We start from the raw sequence: 15,025 nt of genomic DNA, 5'->3' as shown, positions 1-15,025 counted from the left end.
TCTTCCATAACTTTGACTTACCTGGTGTGGAAGCTTAAAAATCAAATTTTTTTAATCTTAGGAAGGAATTATGCTTGCTTTTGACATTTATTTCACTCAATATAAAGTATATATATATACTATACAATATGCTTAATTCAAAAACAAGGTTTAAATTTTCCAAAAGCTTCGATTTCTATTACAAAAATCTACCATGAAGCTTTATTGCTTATTTCCTGTAGGAAAAGATATTTTCTGGAATTTAATTTACTCTATTGAGCCTTTCTCAAGTATGGTTGTTATTTCTTACCACTGGTACATCTTACAGTGAAATTTAGCCACAAAAAGCCACATGCCACTGTGGTCCCAATTATGTGCTATCCATGAATGTTGTTATGTAAGGACTTACATTTTGAGAAAGAATCCTAAAGCTTTCCTGATAATGTGGAGAGATACAGAAGGTCTACAACCACCCCCAATGGGCTGATATATTTTGGAGATTTATACCACGGTGTAAACAGCTAAAGCTTTAAGTATCCAAAGATGGATCAATCATTTACCTGCTCATTGGCCTCAGAAAAGTTTTTTTATTTTCTCTAAAGCACAATTTCTTCATCTGAAAAAGAACCATAAATATATATAACTTTTTAAGTTAGTGTGGATGGGAAGATGAAATAAGGTATTGAATGTAAAAGCACCTATTGTGCCTAGCACATTGGTTTAAATTCAATATATAGTAAGAATAATTTGTTTTCTTATTTATGTCTCTAGGCCCAATTTGCTTGTTCAGTGCTTGTGGTTAATTGTTCAAAATCCTGGAAGAATAATATATGCACAGTTCACTTTTGATGGCTAATTAGCATGCTGCCCATTAGCATGTACTCTGTAGTATAAAATATTAATCTGATAACCTATGCATGTATCTTCTTTAGCTGAAGGATGGGCTCCCTGATGTTTGTTTGGCTGCCAGAGATTTTTGCTCTTGTACCTGCTAACTAAACAGCGAGAGAGGTGCTGGGCAGGAGCAGGTGCAGGGAATTTAGGTTAGTGAATGAAGTCAGGCAGGGAAGAGTCGGGGCTGATACAGAGCTTGGTGGTAGCTCCACAGGGGAGGAGCAGAGCCCACCCATCAGGGGGCAGGGGCACAAAGAATAAGGCTTATCCAGAGAAGAAAGGGATTGGGGCCATCACAGTAGTGAGGAGGGAAAGAAGGAGAGGTCAACTGCCAGTGGGTGGTGGACAGCTAGACAAAAGGTGTTCATGTTGAAACAGAGAAAATTCACCCGGGACAAACAACGCTGTTTCTGAAATTAACCATTTTTACTCTAGTGCAAGGAAATTTTCCTCTCAACTTTTTATTCAAAATACACAGATCATAGAGTCAAGTATTTTATTCCCTTTTTACAGATGGATAGATACATTGAGTGACAAAAAGTTAGTAGATTATTGTATTTTTTGTAACAAAGTGAAGTAGAATCCAGTGTCAAAATTAAATGTTTTTATTATCGTCTTATTTTTCTGACTGTAAATTTTTAACTAAATCTCTTACCATTCATCTTGCTGCCTTCCCAATTAAGTAATCCTAGAACTTAATAATGCATCTCTAGACTTGCCCTTGCCTCCCAAAGGGAAGGCTACACAATAATAACTGTGTTCAAATAAACAGAGAATTTTTATAAAGAGAAAAATGACCACCTTACCCCCCACCCCTCTTTTTCACAGAAAACAACCTAAGAGGAATATTAAATTTAAAAAAGATTTAGGCTAGAAATCACATTCACACAAGCACATGCACGTGCAGCCCCCTCCCCCCCCCCCCCCCCCCCCCCCCCCCCGCCCCAACACACACACAAACACACACCCCTTGGTACCAGCTAAAGTTTTGAGAGGACAGCAAAAAAAAGTTCCTGGAACTTTTAAAGATTTAGTAGGTAATTATGGGAGCAGTCATCACCTAAAATCAAATTAATAATACCATTGAAAAGTATAAAGACATCAGATACCTTATGTAGTTTCAGTTTATGCTTTCGACACAATCCACAAAAATATTTAAAGGCTACCCACTTCCAGCATTGTTATACATGGATAGATTTTATGAGAGCATCTATTTATTGAATTACACGATGTTACAGGTAGCTAAGATGATATATGACAGAAAAGAATGCTTTACCTCTGGGTAATTATAAAATATATTTCGGGGATCCCTGGATGGCTCAGAGGTTTAGTGCCTGCCTTCACCCAGGGCGTGGTCCCGGAGTCCCGGGATCGAGTCCCACATCGGGCTCCCTGCATGGAGCCTGCCTCTCTTTCTGCCTGTGTCTCTGCCTCTCTCTCTCTCTCTCTCTCTCTCTCTGTCTCTCATGAATAAATAAATAAAATCTTAAAAAAAATATATATATATATCTCGGATGTTCCTATAATACATAAAATACCTAAATGTTATTTCTAATGACAGAGATTTCTTTACCAAAATGAGGGTGTAGAGAATGTGGCTATGAATGTGGGCCCCAAATCGAACAGCCTTATTCACACCTCAATTTTATTATTTATCAGACGTGTACCTTGGTAAAGTCATTTAATTTTTCCCACTTCAGTTTTCCCATGTGTACCTTGGGAATGATAATAATATTGATAATACTTTCTAAGAATGGCATGTGTTACAAGTAAGAGAAGGTTAGCCATTTAAAATTACTTAGCATAAAGAACTCAATATTTGGCTCTTTCATTATTGTTATTAACTGATTTTCTAACTATGGGCAAGACACTTAATTTTGGTGAGCAGCAGTTTCTCATGTGTAAGAGGCAGATAAAGCCCTACTTTGTAGGTTTGCCAGTAGGAGTATAATGAACTTCCAGCACATAATTCAGATTAATAAAATGTTTCTCTTATTTATTCTCATCTTAATGAAAATTATTAATTTTTATCTAAAAAATGAAAGTAATTGTCTTACAGCAGCAATTTGTCTAAATTTGAAGTTTGCCAAGGGGTGAGTAATATATGCATAACCTGCCTAGTCCTTGTACTTGATTAGGTATCAGCATTATCACTGTAGGATGTGGGGGCTGTCATGAACCACTTTTTGGGGCAATTAGCAGGGAAGTTATGGTCCCAGGGGGTAATTCAAATGGGGCCCAACAAAGTTATAGAGGCGCAGGCTGACTCCCTTTTGCTGGATGATCCACAGATGGCTTCAGTGCTGATCCCTTCTGTGGATGAGGAGCTGTACATGGTCTAGGGCATTGGCTTGGTGCCCATATGGCCTCTTGGCTGGCCATCTCAGATACTTTCCTGGCACTCTACAAGGCATCTCCCCTCTCTCTGAAGATCTCATTTTCCCTCCCCTGGCCTCCAAGCCCTCCAAGACAAGGCTCCAACTCTTCTGTTCCTCTTTCCAGATTGAGGTACTTTTCTATTTTCTCTCTGTTTTTTTCTTTTTTTTTTTAAGATTTTATTTTTTTTTATTTATGAGAGACACAGAGAGAGGCAGAGACATAGGCAGAGGGAGAAGTAGGCTCTGGCCCCTGAGGTTCATGCCCTGAGCCATGGCAGACACTTAACCACTGAGCCACCCAGGCAATCCCTTCTCTCTGGTCTTTACTTGGGCATACAATCCACATTCTGTTCACCTCAGGGTCTTCCCTTTTAAAACGTACAATCCCAATTTGGAAATCTTTTTCTTCTTAAAAGACTTGATATTCCTTCAGGCAATGGGAGTGCTGCTGCCTATTAGGCAGATGTCCACGAGGTGGCAGGAGGAAAGAAAACCCCAACAATAAAGGTGAATATTCTAAGAATTTCTTTCACCACTTGTGTAAGATCAAGTGGAGTTTTCTAGTCCTCTAATACTGCAGAGGCCTAGGCCATTGCATCTACTTGACAACAATAATTGGCATTTGGAAATCCCATCAACTCTGCATTTTAGGAAGCTGTGTGTGTTAGCCTGTTAAAACAAAGTACCACAGATTGGGTAGTTTAAACAACAGACATTGGGACGCCTGGGTGGCTCAGTGGTTGAGCATCTGCCTTTGGCCCAGGGTGTGATCCTGGAGTCCCAGGATCGAGTCCCACATCGGGCTCCCTCCATGGAGCCTGCTTCTCCCTCTGCCTGTGTGGCTCTGCCTCTCTCTGTGTCTCTCATGAATAAATAAATAAACTCTTCAAAAAAAAATTAAAAACAGAAATTTATTTTCTCACAGTTCTGTAGGCCAGAAGTCTGAAATCAAGGTTCTGGCATAATTAATTTCGAGATCTGGCTCCGCTGCTCTAGACAGCCATCTTCTCTCTGCACCTTTACATGACCTTCCTTTGGTGGGCGCCTATGTCCTAATCTCCTCTTCCCGTAAGAACACCAATTGCTGGACACCGAGGCTCCTTCCACAGTTTGGCTATTGTGGACCTTGCTGCTAGAAAGATGAATGGATAAAGAAGATGTGGTCTATGTATACAATGGAATATTACTCAGCCATCAGAAATGACAAATACCCACCATTTGCTTCAACGTGATGGAACTGGAGGGTATTATGCTGAGTGAAGTAAGTCAATCGGAGAAGGACAAACAGTGTATGTTCTCATTCATTTGGGGAATATAAATAATAGTGAAAGGGAATATAAGGGAAGGGAGAAGAAGTGTGTGGGAAATATCAGAAAGGGAGACAGAACATAAAGACTCCTAACTCTGGGAGACGAACTAGGGGTGGTGGAAGGGGAGGAGGGTGGGGGGTGGGGGTGAATGGGTGACGGGCACTTGACAGGATGAGCACTGGGTGTTATTCTGTATGTTGGTAAATTGAACACCAATAAAAAATAAATTTATTATTAAAAAAAAAACACCAATTGCATTGGATTGGGACCTACCCAAATGACCTCATTTTACCTCGATTACCTTCTTAAAGACCCTATCTCCAAATACAGTCACATTTTGAGATGCTAGGGGTTAGAATTTCAACATATGAATGGGAGTGGGTGTGCACAGTTCAATCCACAGCACCATGCAACCATCACCTAGGCTGAAGCTATTGCAATTACCTATAAAAATGTGGTTCAAGAAATGTAAAAAGCTGCCCGTGTCATTTGGCCCATAACTCATAATTGCGAAACCATAAATTGCGTGCCTATAAAGTGCAGGGCACTATAACTACAGTCAGTCTTTGTATACGGTATCTCTTACAACACCTCCATCACTTCAAGATCAGAACAATGCTAACAACAGGAGCTGGAATTCCCAGTGATCTGTCTGATTCCAATTTTGAGGTTGCTTCCACCGTGCTATATTGAGATTGCAAGCAAATCAGATATTCGATTGGACAAGAGCATGGTGTAAATTTTACTTTTGTGCCAAGAAACAGTTTACAGTATGTTGTGAATAGCTAGTGTAGGGCCAATGGTTGGTTATTCCTGAGCATGCTACTATTTTAGAGCCTGTACAAAAATTTAGTAATGTACTATGTTCTTTATTTTAGAAGAAAGTATTACAGATTTTAGGAAGATATTTGATATGATAATAATAAAAAAATGTTAAGATTTGGTACTTAAAGGGGTACCTGGGTGGCTCAGTTGGCTAAGCTACTGACTCTTGGTTTCAGCTCCAGTCCTGGCCCCAGGGTCATGGGATTGAGTCCCACATGGGGCTCCGTGCACAGCAAGAATTGGCTTGAGATTCTCTCCTTCTCCCTCACCTTTTGCCCCTCCCGCTGCTTGTATTCTCTCTTCCTCTCTAAAATAAATAAATCTTTAAAAACAAAAAGAAAAAAATAACATTTGGTGCTTAAAATGTTAATATTTTAGAAATCTAGAAAAATATCTCAGCCAGCCGCTCCCTTTGCCCCCAGGAGGTTGATTTGAATAGACTACATTAACAGGCTTCTTCTAGTTGCCAGTGAGGGGCCTGGTAGGACACCCTCAGGAGGGTGTCCCCTTTCCTGCTCCCTCCTTGTCTGGTCACTTTGGGTTGGCTCCCTCTTTTGACCCAATAATTTTATCGTTGCGATCCTCCCTACACAATTAGCTCCTTCTGAATTCCAGTAAAATTGCCTCCTTTTGTACTTTCTGCTCTGCTCCTCTCTCCTCTGGTTTCCTTATGGCCAGCTCACACTTTTGTAAATAGGTTTTTCACTTAAACCCTCCTGGAATTAGCCTAATTGTGTGTCACTGGCTTCTTTAGCAATTGGTTATTTGAAATATGTCTGTATAACTTGATAATACAACTTGCAATCATCTTGGCATAGTTTTTAAAAACTGGATTCGTATTATTTCATTTTAAAATGTCTAAAGGAAACCTTTAAAATAAACGTTTTGCTAGACAGTGTAGAATTAACCCTGACAGCAGAGCTTGATGATTAGATGCAGAAACTCTAGAATGAAATTGCCTGGGTTTTAATTTTAATTTTAATTCTGTCTCTATTAACTAAGTCATTTAACCTCTTGGGTTCTCAGTTTCCTTATTAGTAGAGGAGAGATAATAATAATAGTTGACCTGAGGATTGCTATGAAGATTTTTTTTTTAAAGATTTTATTTATTTATTTATTCAAGAGAGACACAGAGAGAGTCAGGGACATAGACAGAGAGAGAAGCAGGCTCCCCACAGTGAGTCTGATGTGGGACTCGATCCTGGATTCTGGGGTTATGCCCTGAGCCACCAAGACATCCCTGTTACAAAGAGTTTTAAAGTTGATATGAAAGTTGGTATTTTAAAATATTGAAAATAAGGCAAGGTCCATGTTAAGTGCTAAGTATTTGTATAATAAACATGATTATTTTATTGAGTGCCTAGTATGCTCTAGGCAGTTTGCCAAATACTTTTTCATACCTTATCCCATTTAATCCTCGGAACAATCTTGTGAAGGAGATATAATATAATTCACTTAATAAGAAGTTAAAACCAGAGTAATTAAGTAATTTGCCCTTGTCCACCTGGTAAGCAGTGAAGTCGAGATTTGAAGACAGATTGGAATATCATTATTGAATTAAATTATAAACACACCGTGAATATACATACACACTCTGACGTATCTTTACATACTATGTACAGTACTGAATACACAGCACTTACATATATAGAATGTGTGTGCCTGGCATGTTGTGGATACTCAACATATGATTGTTGCTTCCTCTCACTCCTGATTTCAAGTTCGCTGCTTTTTCCACGTTACCACACTGCCTTGCATCTTATAGGCGAAGGGGTAAAGTGAACTTTCTAGAAGTTCTGTGAGTATTAGCTAGAGAGGAAAAGAATGTAATTTATCCCTATTGCTGAACCTCCCTTCCCCTTCCAAGATAATAAAAACATTACTGTAACAACATACTTGAAAAGGTACCAAATTTGCATTTTCCCAAATGTGCGGAGCTGCTAACTTGGAAAGCCACAGAAGCCTGTGATTGCTGCAGTGGATGCACCGCAGATAAAAAGATCAAAGGTTATCATGAGGCTAGCCAGATGTCACCATAAAGAGCTCTGCCTGTTTTCAAAGTGACTGATGGATGATGTGAGAGCTTCCATTGGAATGCTTTTGAATGTTCTACACAGTGTCATAAATATTAGAAATTTTATCAATGGGTCAAATGGCTTTGAGGCAATAAAACTTGTTAAATCACCATTCACTTAAAACACCGTCTCATTTTATACAAACATAATTAGGAATTCATTAAGAAGGGGACTTTTCAGGACACCATTATAAAATTTACTCATACCACCGCTATGGCAGTCTTCCACACCGAATTCGAAAATACCTTTGAGTTCAAGATCTCTTTAGTCTAAAGTATTACTCTCTTGTGTTAGTTCCCTAAGGGTTTAGCTGACTCGCAAATGTCAAATAACTAGTAAGTGGCAGAGAATGGATCTAAACAAAGGTCCTTCTGTTACCCAAGCCCATGTACTTTCTTACATATATAGTTGTGTATAAAGCTGGAGTCAGTACAGTACAGTGTAAGTGGACTAAGTGTTTATTAGATATAAGTTTTAAGTTTCATTATTTATTGGCTACTTCTACCCTTCCCCTTAAAATAGATCATCTCTCTCTCTCTCTCTATCTCTCCCTCCCTAACATGATTTGCCTTTAATCTAAAGGCTCACAAATGATTTGGCAAGGTGGCCTCTCATGTCTCCCAGCTTCATTTCTCCCCACTTTGTGATGTTAAAAGGTCTTTTCTTATTAATGAACAGGAAGATTAAAGAAAAGTTTTATTTCCTAGCTTCTAAGTTGTCTCATTGAAAGATGTCTTCAGAATCTACCTTTTATATTTTCAGTTTCTTGACTGTGTTTATTCTAACTTCAGGGATAGCATTTATTATAGTAGTGAAACTCTCTTACTCTTTGACTTCTGACTTTGTTTTAATTGGGCTTATTTTTAAACAAAAATCAACATGTATAATATCTTTCCATTCCATACAATTATTATGGACACTTATTTTGAATATTTAATGGAATCACTATGTTATATGGCTATTTGCTGAATCTTTTTTTTTTTTTTTTTCCTGTGAATAGGGGCTGATTCAACTATGCTTCTAAAAGAAACCAATGATTGATTCAGCTTCTGGCCTCATAGGATACTTGAACAGTGGATGAGAAAACTGCTATTTTCTTCCCAACTCTCCCCCAAAACAGGATCTCTGTCTGACCTCCAGACTGGAGCCTTCCTGGTCACCTTGGTTAAAGTCTAACTATAAATGCTGACAGAATTATATAACAGTTGCCAAAGCTATGTGAACTTGCGGACTAACAAGTCATTTGTCATATATTGGAGGTGAGTGGGAGCCTCAGTACCCAGGGGAAAGCCCTTCGTCCTATGAACCATGACCCAGACACTGGTTGGATTTTTTATGGTCATGCATATTGAATAGTTTCTGTAGAGGCCTGAGTCTTCTGCTCAGTTCCAGGTGGGCAGTCTTGTCCCTTTGAGGGAGAAAAGTTGATAATTTCTCAGTGATAACCTTAGCATTTTATGGTCGAGAAAGTGCCAAGATTCTTTAGATTTATTACACACTATTGTTTCCAAGTGTTGTATATTCCTTTTCTTTTAGGATAGTTTCTCTCTTTCTCAGAGATTCTGAGATACGTAGCTCATTTTTGGAAAGTCAGAAAGTACTTCTGAGGAATGGTTTTATTAGAAAGGCAAACCATTTGATCAGCCTTCTGAAGACTGTGACAGAAAAGGAGAGCTTTCTTTCAGGGAGAAAGACATTATATAAATGAACTCATCAACATTAGATAGAACATTTTAAATCGTTATTTCTCAAATACCAAATTGTTATTAGTGGCAAATATCTATACTGGATAAACAAACAGCCGAGTATTAGAGCTTCAGAGAGTGAAAGAAATGACCTGTATCAGAAAGAATAAGTGCCGGGAGTGTATTAGAATTTTAATGCCAATGGCACTGACAACAACAGTTGCTGATACACACTTCAATCACTCGATGCTATTGCTCTTCATCTAAGCAGAATGGCATAGTGTTTAAATGGGTTGACTCAAGATCCAGGTCATTTGGATTTGAATCCTAGCAGAGAGCTGTGTGTCTAAGTTACTAATCGTCCCCAGACCTAGTTTTCCTTATTTATTTATTTATTTATTTATTTATTTATTTATTTATTTATTTCAAGCCAAACTGTATCCAGCTTTATTAAAGACACCTTTCATAAGCCATCATGGTAGTTCAGACAGGACATGGGCAGACAATGGTTAACAGGATACAACAACTTTCAAACTCCCTTCTTCAATGGACTACCAAAATCAGAAAGCCACTATAAAACCCAATGAAGTCCTCACGTGATGCTCTGAAAAGGGAAAGTTTAGAGTGAGGGTTGACAGTTCACATTCAGCATGTTGTTTAACAATTTTTCACAAGCCGACCCTGACTTTCAGGAAATGAAATGAAAATGGCAGAATTATCAATCTGAAGATCCCCAAACTAAAAAAAAAAAAGGGACTCTTTTGAGGGATGCCATCTCAGTGGTGACACTCTAAAGTCCAGATTGCCTGACATACTGGGAACCATTTCTTGAGGTCAGGTTCCAAAAGGCCTCTGGGTTTAAGGGAGTCAAGTCTATGTTGAAGGCAGAGAGGGAGAAGAAGACATAAAAAAATGAGTTTTAGTTTTTCCACACCACCAAAGTGGCTCATGTGTGTCAACATCCCTCCTCCTGGGAGCTAAGAGGAAGTTTCTCAAAACTGGAAGGGAAAGGTGTTTTTCCCCTTGTTATTAAACTAGCTTCAGAGATATTCTATTAGTGACACATGCTCTTCCCCCCAAACAACAATGAAGTGTTCTGTGTGCTAACAACATAGCTTAAAAAAAAAGTAAAACAAAATTCTGCATTTTTATAAAACTTGATAAAACATAGTATTTCAAACTGTACAGTCACCAGAAGTACACAGTTATCAAAAATGCACACATTTCACTTGGCATCTCTAGTACCTTCGGCTTTTCTGTGCCTAGTCTGTTTTGGCATCTCCATTTTCTGCAGAGTTATTTCCATCCCTGCCAGCATCAGCTTTCTCCTTTTCCCCTTTGGGTACCTTCTCTCCCTTCTTTGCAGAGGCCTTTTTAGGCTTGGGCTCTGGCTTTGGAAGAGCAGGTTTAACAGATAACCTTGCAGATCTTCTCTGTGGCTCATCCTTCACCTTGGCTTTATCTCCTTTAGCATCCCCTTCAGCCTCTCTCCTGGGCATGGAGGTGACATTGAGGGAGGTAAGTGCTGGCATGCAAGGGGTTGGGGTGCACAGCATGCAAGGGGTTTGGCTGGTCCAGGGTCACGAGGTCATCCTTACCTCTTCTTCTTCAACTTTCCCATATTTAAATAAAGCATCATGATAGTGCCAACTTTAGAAGAAATGTTATAAAGATTAAATTAGTTATCATAAAGTACCTAGCACTAAGTCTTACACAAAATAAATACTGTGTAAATGTCTGTTAGGTTCATATTATATCATCAATCTATTTATAATGTTTATAGGTCTACTGTGTTCAAACATACTGTATTATAGGATGGTCCTTGCCTACAAGAGGTGTTTAGTCAGAAAAAAATTGATGTCATTTGGTTTAGAAAAGTGGAAGCTGGATGTCTGGTCTCAGAGATAATGATGTAAAATTGTAGATACTAATTTTTAACTAGAAAATTTAAAATAAAAAAAGAATTTTTTTTTAAAAAAAGAAAATTTAAAATGGTCACTTTTTATTTTTTTATTTAAAAATTTTTAATAAATTTATTTTTTATTAAAAATTTTTTAATAATAAATTTATTTTTTATTGTTGTTCAATTTGCCAACATACAGAATAACACCCTGTCACCCCCATCCCCCGCCCTTCTCCCCTTCCACCACCCCTAGTTCATTTCCCAGAGTTAGGAGTCTTCCATGTTCTGTCTCCCTTTCTGATATTTCCTACTCATTTCTTCTCCCTTACCCTCTATTCCCTTTCACTATTATTTATATTCCTCAAATGAATGAGACCATATAATGTTTGTCCTTCTCCGATTGACTTATTTCACTCAGCATAATACCCTCCAGTTCCATCCACGTCGAAGCAAATGGTGGGTATTTGTCATTTCTAATGGCTGAGTAATATTCCATTGTATACACAAACCACATCTTCTTTATCCATTCATCTTTCGATGGATAAAAATGGTTACTTTTTATTGTTAATCTCTAAGACTGCTCTAAATATATATGTTTATACATACACATATATTTAATAATTCGCAGAGCATAATGGAGGATTAAATACAATGGTAGAAACCAAGTATACTTACTTTTAAAAAGAAATTAAAATATACTCATATAGATATCAAGCCACTTTTTTTTGTCTTATAATTAGAATAAACACAGCCCTTGGAGTACAGACATGACCCTTGAGTCGCAAGTATCTCTGCTTGCTGAATTACATAAAATTCTTGCTATAGTTCATGTTATAGTGGACTTGTTAAAGACTAAACCCAAAATGCTACTTATACACTGTCTGCCAGTGGAATAAAATGTACACACAATTTATTCATAAGTAAATTTAAATAATCTACATTTATAAAATAATATTTTAAGAATTAAATTCTACCAAGTTTCAATAGAAACAATTGCATATCCACTTAACTAATAGCAATAAGATGAAAAAAGAAAAATTTCAAGATTATTATAAAGAATAAAGTAAATTTAAAATGGAAGCAAATTACTTTCAAAATCACACTTAAATGTTCTGCATTTGTGAAGTATTACCTGAATCATACTTCTATCAGGCTTCTGTTTGAGTAATAGTATAATCACTTAACAGCAATGAAGCTAAAAGACAAAGTGTAGATTTTCTTTAGAAAGGTTTGTTTAAATGGAATATTACTCAGCCATTAGAAATGACAAATACCCACCATTTGCTTCAACGTGGATGGAACTGGAGGGTATTATGCTGAGTGAAATAAGTCAATTGGAGAGGGACAAACATTGTATGTTCTCATTCATTTGGGGAATATAAAAAATAGTGAAAGGGAATAAAGGGGAAAGGAGAAAAAATAAGTGGGAAATATCAGAAAGGGAGACAGAACATGAAAGACTCCTAACGCTGGGAAATGAACTAGGGGTGGTGGAAGGGGAGGTGGGCAGGGGGTGGGGGTGACTGGGTGGCGGGCACTGAGGTGGGCACTTGATGGGATGAGCACTGGGTGTTATTCTGTATGTTGGCAAATTAAACACCAAAATAAAAAATATATTTATTAAAAAGAAAAAAGAAAGGTTTGCTTAGAAAGGAATTTTGCTGGGGGTCCGGATCTTCAGAAATAGGCTCAGTAGGGGGCCGAATTTTTCTGCTTTCAGGATGTGGGAGAGGGGAGATATTTCTGTGCTTAGTGTAGAAACATTTTTTATGTAAATGGGAGATGTGTTAGACCAAGGTCATCTCTCAATGTTGAGTATTCTTCTGGTTGTCCATACTTAACCTTGCACTGACTGTCCCCTGTAACTTGCCTTCAACATCTGACTGGAGGACCAAGTAGAGGAAGAAAGGCTGAACTTGGATCAGATGTATGTACATGTCCAAGACCATCATTGGCATCATTTCTACTGGATTCCATTTTTGAAGATGCATAATTGTATGGTGTTAAGAAAAGGAGGCAGAGTAAATGTTCAAGTCTGGTGCAGAGAGAGTCTGTCAAGTTCAACAGGATAAACTGTATATGTCTCTTGTAGAGAAATTATTGGGAAAAATAGAATGATTTGATGGAGGGAACATTCCATGATTTGAGCACACAGAGATGATATTTGGTCCACAAAGGCTATTTAAATACTTCATCCCCCAGCCATTACAGTTTAATGCTTCCTTTTTCTTGGTGATCTGATAATCCATATGACTTGGTGGTCCTCTCAGACCTTTGACATATTTGCCACTTTAAACATTTGGGCATAAAAAGCCCCTTTGCATCTAAAAGATTAAATGTAAGCTCTGCTTTATTGAAAAATTTCCCCCTGTCATATGCATTTTCTTTTCTTTTTTTTAAAAAAAGATTTTATCTATTTATTAATGAGGGAGAGAGAGAGGTAGACACACAGGCAGAGGGAGAAGCAGGCTCCATGCAGGGAGCCCGACACGGGACTCGATCCTGGGTCTCCAGGATCAGGCCCTGGGCTGGAGGCGGCGCTAAACCGCTGAGCCACCGGGCTGCTCTGCATTTTCTTTTCTTAAGTCATTGAGTTTTCTCTTGGCCAATAGAGTTTTGACCAATTATTATGGGTTTTATTTCTCATGGGAAATCACTTGGCTTTAATAAGAACAAATGCTTCTTTTTGCTTTTCCTGTAAGAATTTTTACTTGTTTTCTGAAGGTGTGCAGCTTAAGATTGTTTCATCTGTTTTGGACAATTTCTCCTCTGTCATTAAGTGATAAATTCCCTATTAAATGAACATTCCAGTGTATTTTATTTCATTTTCTCAATGATGGTCAGAAATGACTAAGTTTTTGGTGAAGATTTTGAATATTACATTCAAACTGTGTATTTTCTGTCTTCAGTGAAATCAGTTTTAAAAATTTGAAATTCTCAGTTTGGAGAATTTTATTTTGATATGTTAATACCTTATGTATAATAGAAACATGTTTGAGAAGGTGAAAACTGTAGAAGAAAATAATTTCAGTAAATACTGATTTTTCAAAGCAAAACTTTGACATTTTAGAGATTTTAAAAATCAGTGTTATTTTTATGTGAAGATCTTTCAAATGAGTATAGTTGAAGATGCTTTCTCAAATGCAAACAAGGCTTAGATAATTTTCCCGATGTCTGCTGGTGTAAACATTGTCCATGGTTATTAAAATATTTTTAACATCACAGTGAGATATGACTTTATCTTCCTGTCTTTGGCATCTGCAGGAAATGAGTGAAATACCCTTTTTGGTATTTGTAACATGAAATATATCTGCCATCACACTGTGGTCACAAAGTTATCAACTTAAGTCCATGGTTTCTTCCTCCTATTTTGCAGTAGTTGTTAGGAAATCCATTTCAAGTGATTGAAATTTCTATGCCTTTGTGAAATAGCTCGGTGTGTGAGTGTGTGTATTTGGGGAAAGGCTTTAATATCTTTATATTGGCTTTACTGCCAATTGATCTGCTTATTCAGGCAAATAGTGGCAATAGTATTATCTATTGGCTACATCTGCAATGAGAACCCAAATAGTATTCCTTATAAGAGACTGGAATTGCCATAAGATTAACATCTTGTTTCTCTTCAAATATGATGAAAGATGGCAAAAATAAAACACTCTTGTAAAATGATCCTTTTTTCTACTGTATTTCATTATGGGAAAGAAAAATTTTAAAGGCATTTTTCAAAAGCCTATAATATATTTCACCTAAATAAATCCCTCTATTCAAAGATATGTATATACAGCATATGTATTTATGTAAAAGCAGCATTTTTGTTTATGTCTGTGTATACAATATCCTTACCTCTTTTCATTATAGGATAGAATGCAAATCTAGGAAATCCTCTCAAAGGGGATTATCTTTTAACATATTTGAGTCAATTTTAAGAAAATAAACCACAAAACTTGATTAAATTACCAACTCTATTTGATTTTGT

The 15,025-nt window shown here is 37.4% G+C and overlaps 1 pseudogene; it reads right to left on the bottom strand.

The window, feature by feature from the left end:
• Positions 1-10,408: 10,408 nt before the first annotated feature.
• Positions 10,409-10,645, bottom strand: LOC112907425 (non-histone chromosomal protein HMG-17 pseudogene; annotated as a pseudogene).
• Between the last annotated feature and the right edge of the window lie 4,380 nt (positions 10,646-15,025).

The sequence above is a fragment of the Vulpes vulpes genome, chromosome 4 (genome assembly GCF_048418805.1).
Source record: "Vulpes vulpes isolate BD-2025 chromosome 4, VulVul3, whole genome shotgun sequence".
In the NCBI taxonomy this organism is placed as follows: Eukaryota; Metazoa; Chordata; class Mammalia; order Carnivora; family Canidae; genus Vulpes; species Vulpes vulpes.
The sequence above is the reverse complement of the archived record's forward strand: the minus strand, read 5'-3'. Positions and strand labels throughout refer to the sequence as shown.